Source organism: Herpailurus yagouaroundi, unplaced genomic scaffold (genome assembly GCF_014898765.1).
Source record: "Herpailurus yagouaroundi ecotype Mexico unplaced genomic scaffold, PumYag 67702, whole genome shotgun sequence".
Lineage (NCBI taxonomy): Eukaryota > Metazoa > Chordata > Mammalia > Carnivora > Felidae > Herpailurus > Herpailurus yagouaroundi.
The window spans coordinates 4,028,794-4,038,264 of NW_024420501.1; positions in this window are offsets into that span (position 1 = coordinate 4,028,794).

Consider the following 9,471-nt stretch of genomic DNA (forward strand, 5'->3'; position numbering starts at 1 on the left):
GTTTTCCCCCAGTCTTTCTACTCTGTCAGTCTTTCTACAATCTTTCACTCTATGTCATCCTCAGCATGATGGCATCTCCCCTCTTGGTTGCAAAATGGCTGCAACGGCTCCAGATGTCATATGCAGAAAAAAACCTATGTCTGATGAAGGGAAAGAGGGGGCATTTCTTCTTATTTTTTTTCTTTTATTATGCAGGGAACCCTTCCCTGGCCAACTTCCCTCAGGTTCCATTGGCCAGATAAGCGATAGTCACATACTCATTCTGAGCTGCATGAGAGGATTAGAATGTGGGTATATAGTGAGAGGTAATTCTGCCTGAATAGGAGAGAGGGGGAGGGAAATGAGTGTTGGGAAAGCAACTAATAGTGACTGCCACATATGTCCTTTTTCCAACACTTATCTTATTACCAACCCCCTTCCTTTATGTAGTCTCTGGCTAATTAAAGCTAAGTATTTAGCATAAATCAGGGCTTTTGTGAATTATCTGAATAATTAGAGTCATTGTAGGCCCAGGGCCCTTATTTTATTTCATCTAAAAGTTTAATGATAAATGGGCTTCCATTGCCCAAAATGAGCTTCTCTGATGCCGAAACCGGATGTAATTTTTTATTGAATTGGGCTTTAGGAAAATAACTTAAAATGTACAGGGATTGTGATAAAGAACAGCTTAAATTCTCAAAAAAAATTTTTTTTTTGCTTTACAAATCTCCATCAACTACCAAAAATAAGACCAGATTAAAGGGGTATGTGAATATTTAATGTAAAATTAGGACTACGTTGCTAAAAATCAGGAAAGAGTTTAGAGCTATGGCCATGAATAAATTGTGAAATATCAGCTTACTTGTCTGCTACAACACTGACCTAAAGAAGCTTTTCTGTTTCCCCAGCAACCTCACAAGGCATTAGCTTGCTTCCCTCTGAGTAAATTAAATGTGATTTTCAAGTACTACACTTCATTATTTCAGAAATCACAATACCTTGCAGAAATAAGAACATTTCATAAATCATATTGGAGTTTATTTTTAAGCCAGAGCAGAGAAAGTATTTATTTGGGAATTTTTTTTTCCTTTTAAGTCTACTAAATTTCTAAGGTCTTATAAATTATCTCCATGATAAAGTGGTAAATGGGACAGAGTATGTTCAATTTACTTAAAATACATTAGTGATTGCCCAATCATATTTTTTTCAAGAGTTTTATTTACCAGGATATGCGAAAAATAAAAGCCACATCTCAAATGAACTGCCTAACTTTATGATCAAAAGCTCCAGAGGATAAAAATCATATGAATGCTAACAACCCTTTTCTAGAGTCAAGTTCTCTCATTCGTGCATCCTCTCGCTTATGAACAGCATTTCCCCAAACTTAGTGCATAGCTCATGGATGTCTTATACACACGTGCACACACCCACGTACATACATTCCACACAGTGTGTGCCCAAAAGTGGTAGCTTTTAAATTTTGGATAAATGATTATTTTAGACACCTGAGCTATCTCTATCCAGTCAGTTTTTTAAAAAATCTTATAACCAAAATTGATATAAGAGCTTATTTTTTCAACTACTTAATAATCAGTGTTTAAAGGGCTTTGGAATTTAACCTCTGTCTATAATACGTAGCCCAGTCTGCCTTAAAAGATTAATCCAGGTACATAACTGACTCCTTACTAGACTGTGAGTAACCTGAGAACAGGGAGAGTTTTCAGTTTATGCACCATCTATGGAAGTGCCTTGAGACAAGTAAGTCCTCAATAATGGTTCTTTAATCAAATCACTTCATATGTGGCCAGAGTTAGGACATTGCTTTCTCCAGAACAGCGGTCTCCAGAGTGCGTAACATAATCCATCCAGGAAGTAGAATGGAAATATTAAAACTTGTATTTATTTTGATCTTAACAAGAAATAAACAGATGTTTGGTAATAGTTATATGATTTGCTAGTAATCCAAGCATATAGTTTAATACATAAGATGAAGTATACCCATATTAGGAGCACCTGCTCAGATTTTATCACTGGGAAGGGTAGAGATTACAGATGTTTGGAGACCTCTGCTTTAGTTGTAGAATATCCGAGTAGGCTACTTTCCTGATGTGGGAGGCACATTGCTCTCCAAACCTTCTTGAACTGCTGATAGATGTCCTGCATTCTTCCATATCGCCTCTTTCCTTAGTATAGTCAGGAGTATAGACTTGGGAGTGTGGATTTGGATTCCAGTGCTGCTACTTAGAGTTATGTGGCCTTGGGCAAAACAGTTCACTTCTCAGTCTTCTCACCTTTAAAATGGGGATAACAGTGACTGGGTGGCTCAGTCAGCTAAGTGTCTGACTCTTAAGAGGTTTCAGCTCAGGTCATGATCTTATGGTTTGTGGGATCAAGCCCTGTGTTGGGCTCCACACTAACAGCACAGAGCCACTTGGGATTCTTTCTCTCCCTGTCTCTCTGCCTTTCTCTGTCTCTGTCTCTGTCTCTGACTTTCTCTCTCAAAATAAACAAATAAACTTTAAAAAGTGGTGATAAAAATACCTACCTTAGGGGCACCTGGGTGGCTCAGTTGGTTAAGCACCCGACTTTGGCTCAGGTCATGATCTCACAGTTTGTGAGTTCGAGCCCCGCGTCAGGCTCTGTGCTGACAGCTCAGAGCCTGGAGCCTGCTTCAGATTCTCTGTCTCTCTGTCTCTCTGTCTCTCTCTCTCTCTCTCTCTCTGCCCCTCCCCCGCTCATGCTCGCTCACTCGTCTGTCTCTCTCTCTCAAAAATAAATAAACATTTAAACAATTGAAAAAAAACCCTACCTTGCAAGGTAGTCATGAGAATTCATAGAGCTATAAAGTAATTAACATATGGTTCAAACTCAGCAAATGTTAGCTGCTTTCACCATATGTTAAAATTTTTAACATGTAAGCTGATAGCAGTCATCAGTACTTTTGCATAAATGAGTTTGGGATTATTTTTTTTAATTGTGATAAAAACACACCTAACATAAAACTTACTATTTTAACCATTTTAAAGAGGAAAATTCGGTGGCATTGCTGTGTTGAGTATGTCTCCCAAAATTCAGATGTTGAAATCCCAACCCCTCAAAGATGATGGTATAAGGCAGCGGGGCCTTTAGGAGATGTTTTCAGGCATGTGGGTGGAGCCTTCCTGAATGGGATCAGTGCTCTCATAAAAGAGGTTCCAGAGAGGTCCCTAGTCCCTTCTGCCGTGTAAGGACACAGTGAGAAGGCATTGGCTGTGAACCAGGAAGAGGACCCTCGTGATGACGAGACCATGCTGGTGCCTTGATCTCAGCCTTACAGTCTCCAGAACTGTGAGAAATAAATTTCTGTTGTTTATGAGTTACCCAGTCAGTGGCATTTTCTCATAGCGGCCCGAATGGACTAAGATAAGCATTTAGTACATTCACAGTGTTGTGCGTCCATCACCACTATCTAATTCCAGAACTATTTCATGGCCACCAGTGGAAACCCCATACTGACTAAGCGAGTCACTTCCTAATCCCTCCTTCCCCCAATCCCTGGCAACCACGAATCTGGTTTGTGTCTCTGTGGATTTACCTGTTCTGGATATTTCATATAAGTGGGATCATACAATATTGTGGTCTTTTATGACTGTCTTCTTTCACTTAGTGTGTTATCAAGGCTAATGCTTGTCGTAGCATGTATCAGTACTTCATTCCTTTTATTTTATTTATTTTTTAAACATTTTTAAATGTTGGCTTATTTTTGAGAGAGAGAGTGAGTGGGGTAGAGAGAGAAATGGAGAGACAGCGTCCAAAGTAGGCTGCAGGCTCTGAGCTGTCAGCACAGAGCCCGATGCGGGGCTCGAACTCACGAACCGCGAGATCATGACCCGAGCGGAAGTCGGACGCTTAACTGACGGAGCCACCCAGGTGCCCCAGTAATTCATTGGATGTTTATCCAACGATCGGTTGAGGGACATTTGGGTTGTTTCCACCTTTTTCACTATTGTGAATGGTAATGCTGTGGACACGTGCATATACATTTTTGTGTGGACATATGTTGTCAACACGTATATACTTAGAAATAGGATTGCTGGATCATTACGGCTGGAGCTTCAACATTCAGTCCGAGGTCCCCACATGGGAGGACATGAGGATCCTCATGTAAGTGGGGCAGCCTGGGTAGAGTGGGCAGTGAAGAGGGCGGTGGTCTGGGGACCAGGCGCTGGTGCTCCTCTCACTGCCACATTCTGACTCAGCACTCCCAGGAATTTGAGAATTCTATATTTGAAACTGGCCTTCTGTGATGCTGTGGGTGTTGTCATTTCATTTTACCAGGAAGTCAGGGCATATCTTCAAGGAGTCTAAGTGCTTCTCTTGTCTGATCCTATATCACAAAGTCCTTGTAATCCAAGGGAGGGATCATCGATTTTCACATTCTCCTAGAAGAAGGAGCATCATCGCATTGTTGGGGTGGGTGGTCGGGGGAGGGCAGGTAACACCGCCAGGAAGAGGCTCCTGTCTCTGCTCTCCTAGTTCAGTGACTTAGCCATTTTGGAGCATGATCCGTTACCTCTGCCCAAGCACAATGGCCTTGAACCAGGAGTGCCCTTGAATTCCAGCCCAGGACTATTTTTCAGAGAGGGGTAGATAAGTTGGACCACTCTGCATTGTTTTCCAAAAACCAACATATTTTTTTCTTAATTGAGTAAAACTGAAAGTCCCATTCTGGCTATTAGACAATTAAAACTCTTCCCCAATAACGTCAGGCTGATATCTGGCTGAAGATAAGGTCAGAAGAAGACTTAGTTTGTTCTTCAGTGTTCTAGAGTCTCCTTTTTGCTTTCTACATTCCCACTTAGGGTTACTGAAGTCCCAGCGAACTTTTTGTTATTTTAAAATAACTTCCTATTTCAGAGTAAGCTACTTAAACCACGGATTTGTGAGCCTGTAAATGTAAGGTGGAATCCCCTGCACCTGTTCAGGGCTCTCCCTGAACACCCGCTGTTCTCTTGTGACCTTCAGGAGGAATAGGCTTTCTTGAGCAGTGATGGGATGACTTCCTCACAAATCAGCTGAGTCGTGTGAATCCTTCATGAGGCCTGAACCTAATGAAGCTGGCCTTGAATGATTCCTTTATTCCCGATACTTTCATAAAGGAAGATTGTATCGATCAGTTATTAATGCTAAACACATATCTTATAAAGCAAAACAAGGTCAAATACAAAATAAATCACTTCATTTATTTACCATACACGTGTTTGGCCCCAGACCTCAGCTGAGGCATGGGGATCTAGAAGATGAAGGGCACGGGTCTCTGCCATAGGCTCACAGACTGTCTAAAGTAGGAAGACCCTTCAAGACTGTGGCGTTTAACGATTGGGATGCCTATATTTGAATTTGTAAATGTAGGAATTGACAAGACTTGGAGCAAAACAAGGCATAGCGTCTCATCATTGCTGAACTCTGCAGAGCACCCCAAATGCTTAAAACGTCAAAGGAGGGAGAAACTCCTCCAAAAGTGCAAATTGGGCTTAGAGAGTGTTAGAGAGAGCATATGCGATCAGGGAAGTAAGTAGTTTGAGTCAAACAGCTACGTGGGTGGGCAGTAGCTGTGGATGTCTTCCTATGCAGAGAAATAGTGATTTGTAAGGTCATTACCATCTGCCTGCTTTGGGCTGTTTTGAATCTTTTTATCGCTTTGTGTGTATAAAATATAGTATTTGTGTGTGCCCTGTTCTCAGAACCTCAGGGAAACACTATTCTAGTGAAACTTGCTTCTGCAGGCTGATGAACTCCTGTTGAAGCCTCACGGACTGTCAGGAGTGAATTCAGAGACGAGAGAGGTGTTTTCTGGCTGGGATAATTAGGAAAGGCTTCATAGGCTGGGATCTGGGCTACATCTTGAAACCCATTGCACAAGTACGGGATCGAGGAGATGGGCTTAGCAACCCGTGTGCAAAGAGGCCGAGGGGTTAATTTATTCCTTAACACTTTGCCGTACACGTATTGGGGGAACTGTCCTGGAGATGGGGAGCCGAATTAGGCATAGTAGTGCCCTGGGGATGCTCACCGTTTAGTTGGGGAAGATAAGCTAATAGCTAGGTGTTAGAGGTAGGAAATATCACTTGTCACTGGAAAGCAATTAGGAAGACCTGGTGCATAGGGGTCAAAACGGCATGTGGTGAGAATTGAGATGGGCCGTGGGCAGAGGCTTGATCGTTGAGGGCCTTGTCCAACATTTTAAAGAGCTCACACTCCATCATACGTGAGTCAAGAGTGCAAGAAGTGATTGCCCAAGAATTGATCATATTTCCACTGTTTAAAGATGCTGTCGTTTGCTGACAGCTTGCATCACGGATCCAGAAACATCTCTGTTTGGAAAAGATAAAGTGCTCTGGCTTAAATGTAGTACACAGTTACTTCACACTTGCGGACATATTAAAATGTAAAAACGGTGACCCTCGGAATTGAGGAAATATGTGACTTGATGTTAGGGCGAATTAATTGAAGTGTAGGGTTACCTGTAAGGATTGAGATGTTTCTTGCTTGGCGGGTCATGATACACCCGTGTGTTTTTTTCTGGTTCAAAAGGACCCTCCAGCTAAACTAAGTGCAGTGGGAGAAAAGTGGCGAGGCTAGAGAAGGACTCCAGCATTTCCTGGATGAAAAGGAGGCAGGGATCAGCTGTGCTCCCATGCACTCCACACTCCATCTACCCCTAGCAGTCTCTTTCCACTCTCAAGACCCGAGTTTTATCTGTCCTCTCCACGAGACTCTTAAGTTTCATGAGGTAGGACGTTCTGTCTCCTGCTCTATCCCAGCACACTGCTTGTGCTTAAATTTGGCCTGTAATGTGTGTTGAATGAATGAGTGACGGAATGAGAGCCGGGGGGTTGGAGGTGTAGATGAGGAGAGAAAACCACTGTTGAATCTTGGGAAGGCTGGGGTGTGAAAGTGGCAATGTGCTCGTCCCCTCTGGTGGCCATCATAAGGCAGGGCCGAATAGATGGAGAAAGAAAGTATAGGGAGACAGAGCTGTCTTCAGTAAAAAGAATTCTTATCTTCTCAGTCACCTAAAGACAGAATGATATTTGTATACTGTAGCAGGTTTTAACCGTTTGTGGGGGCAATCCGATGAAAACTGTGGTCAGTCTTCCCAGAAAAAAATGCATGCGCACACACACACACACACACACACACACAAGCAAAGCTTGCAGATATTTTCAAGGCATTGAATAAACGTGCCGCGGCCTGTTTGTGGACCCTACATCAAGAATCCCATTTCTATCACTTTGCAGTTAACAAAACACCTTCACATACATTATCTTAGGAGTAGTAACACTGTGGGGGAAATAAAGCCGGACAGTGAAACCCATTGTGCAGGTGAAGAAAAGGCAGCTCAGAGAGGTTAAGCCATTTGCTCGAGGTCACACAGCCAATAAATCCTGGAACAGGGATGTGAGTTCTGGTACGTCCCACTCCGGACCCAGGGGCTCTGCAGTGCACCACCCTTGTTTCTGTGTCCCCAGAAGCACTCAAACAGGCTAGTTACCTCTGGGCAGGCAGAGGTGATGTGAGTATTGACGGAGTGCATGTGAAGCACTTGCTAAATGTATAACATACTTTACAAGTGCTGTGTGCGTGTTTGTTATCAGACAGGTTGTAGAGCACAGCAGGATGTGTGATCTTAGCCTATTTAGCTTTACGCTTTAGTTCCTTTATCTGTAAAATGGGGATAATAAAATATCCACCTATGTTAGTGAGAGGCTAAATTGATATAATATGTATATGTCCTTAGTACGGTACCTGGAACTTGGTAAGCACCCAATATCTTTAGCTCTTCTCAATAAATTATAACTAGTGGTGATGTAATTATTGTTATTATTTAAAATAATTTTTATTTCGTTTAAGCTCTAAGAAGGGAATCTTGTCCCTGATGACCAGTGCTGTAAGGGAATTTTTCTGTATCTTTATCTAAACTGTGAGGTTACATAAATATTCAGCTTTAACCCCATGCCGCACTGGACACTGGCCTGTTCAAGTTTTGTTTTTTATTTTAAGAGTAAGTATAGGGATAAGAAAAATTAGTGGAGGGGCACGTGGGTGGCTCAGTCGGTTAAGTATCTGACTTTGGCTCAGGTCATGATCTCACAATTGTGGGTTCAACCTCCACGTCGGGCTCTGTGCTGACAGCTCACAGCCTGGAACCTGCGTCAGATTCTGTGTCTCCCTCTCTCTCTGCCCCTCCCCCACTCATGCTCTGTCTTTCTCTGTCTCTCAAAAATAAAAACGTTAAAGAAATAAAAAGAAGAAAAAAAAATATCACCTCACGCCAGTCAGAGTGGCCAAAATGAGCAAATCAGGAGCCTATAGATGCTGGCGAGGATGTGGAGAAACGGGAACCCTCTTGCACTGTTGGTGGGAATGCAAACTGGTGCAGCCGCTCTGGAAAACAGTGTGGAGGCTCCTCAAAAAATTAAAAACAGATCTACCCTATGACCCAGCAATAGCACTGCTAAGAATTTACACAAGGGATCCAGGAGTGCTCATGCAGAGGGGCACTTGGACCCCAGTGTGTATAGCAGCACTTTCAACAATAGCCAAAGTATGGAAAGAGCCTAAATGTCCATCAACTGATGAATGGATAGAGAAATTGTGGTTTATATACACAATGGAATACTACTTGGCAATGAGAAAGAATGAAATATGGCCTTTTGTAGCAACATGGATGGAACCGGAGAGTGTTATGCTAAGTGAAATAAGTCATAGAGAGAAAGGCAGATACCATATGTTTTCACTCTTAGGTGGATCCTGAGAAACTTAACAGAAGACCATGGGGGAGGGGAAGGGGAAAAAAAAGTTACAGAGAGGGAAGGAGGCAAACCATAAGAGACTCTTAAAAACTGAGAATAAACTGAGGGTTGATGGGGGGTGGGAGGGAGGGGAAAGTGGGTGATGGGCATGGAGGGGGGCACCTGTTAGGATGAGCACCGGGTGTTGTATGGAAACCAACTTGACAGTAAATTTCATATTTAAAAAAAAAGAAGAAAGAAAAATTAGTGGAAACGATGACCATAATTTTGATGGTTTCCATTAACCAAGAACCTTATATTTAATATTTGTATTTTGAAAAGAAAATAACATGCCCATATTTTTCCCAATTTAAAAAGCCTCAAGAAAGAGAGCACACAGAATGCATTTTCCCCTTAAAAAGTAGGCATTCCATTCAACTGGCTAAATGTTGAAAATATCTCTAGAAGGTCTAGAGGCATTTGTTGAATAAGTCAAGAGTTGTCACTTTGGAAATGCCGAGCATCAGGGGAAGATAAAGAGTGGGGTAGCAGCTAGTGTGCTGGGAGTTGTATAAAACCCACAACTTCTGACATGCTACAGTAAAATAGAAGAACCATTAGGCCTACCTTGTCACTAATATCTGTAAATTTCCTTTGCTGGCAAATAGTTGTTAGATCTAGAAAGACAGTTGGTAAATATGCCCCTTTGGATTTATAT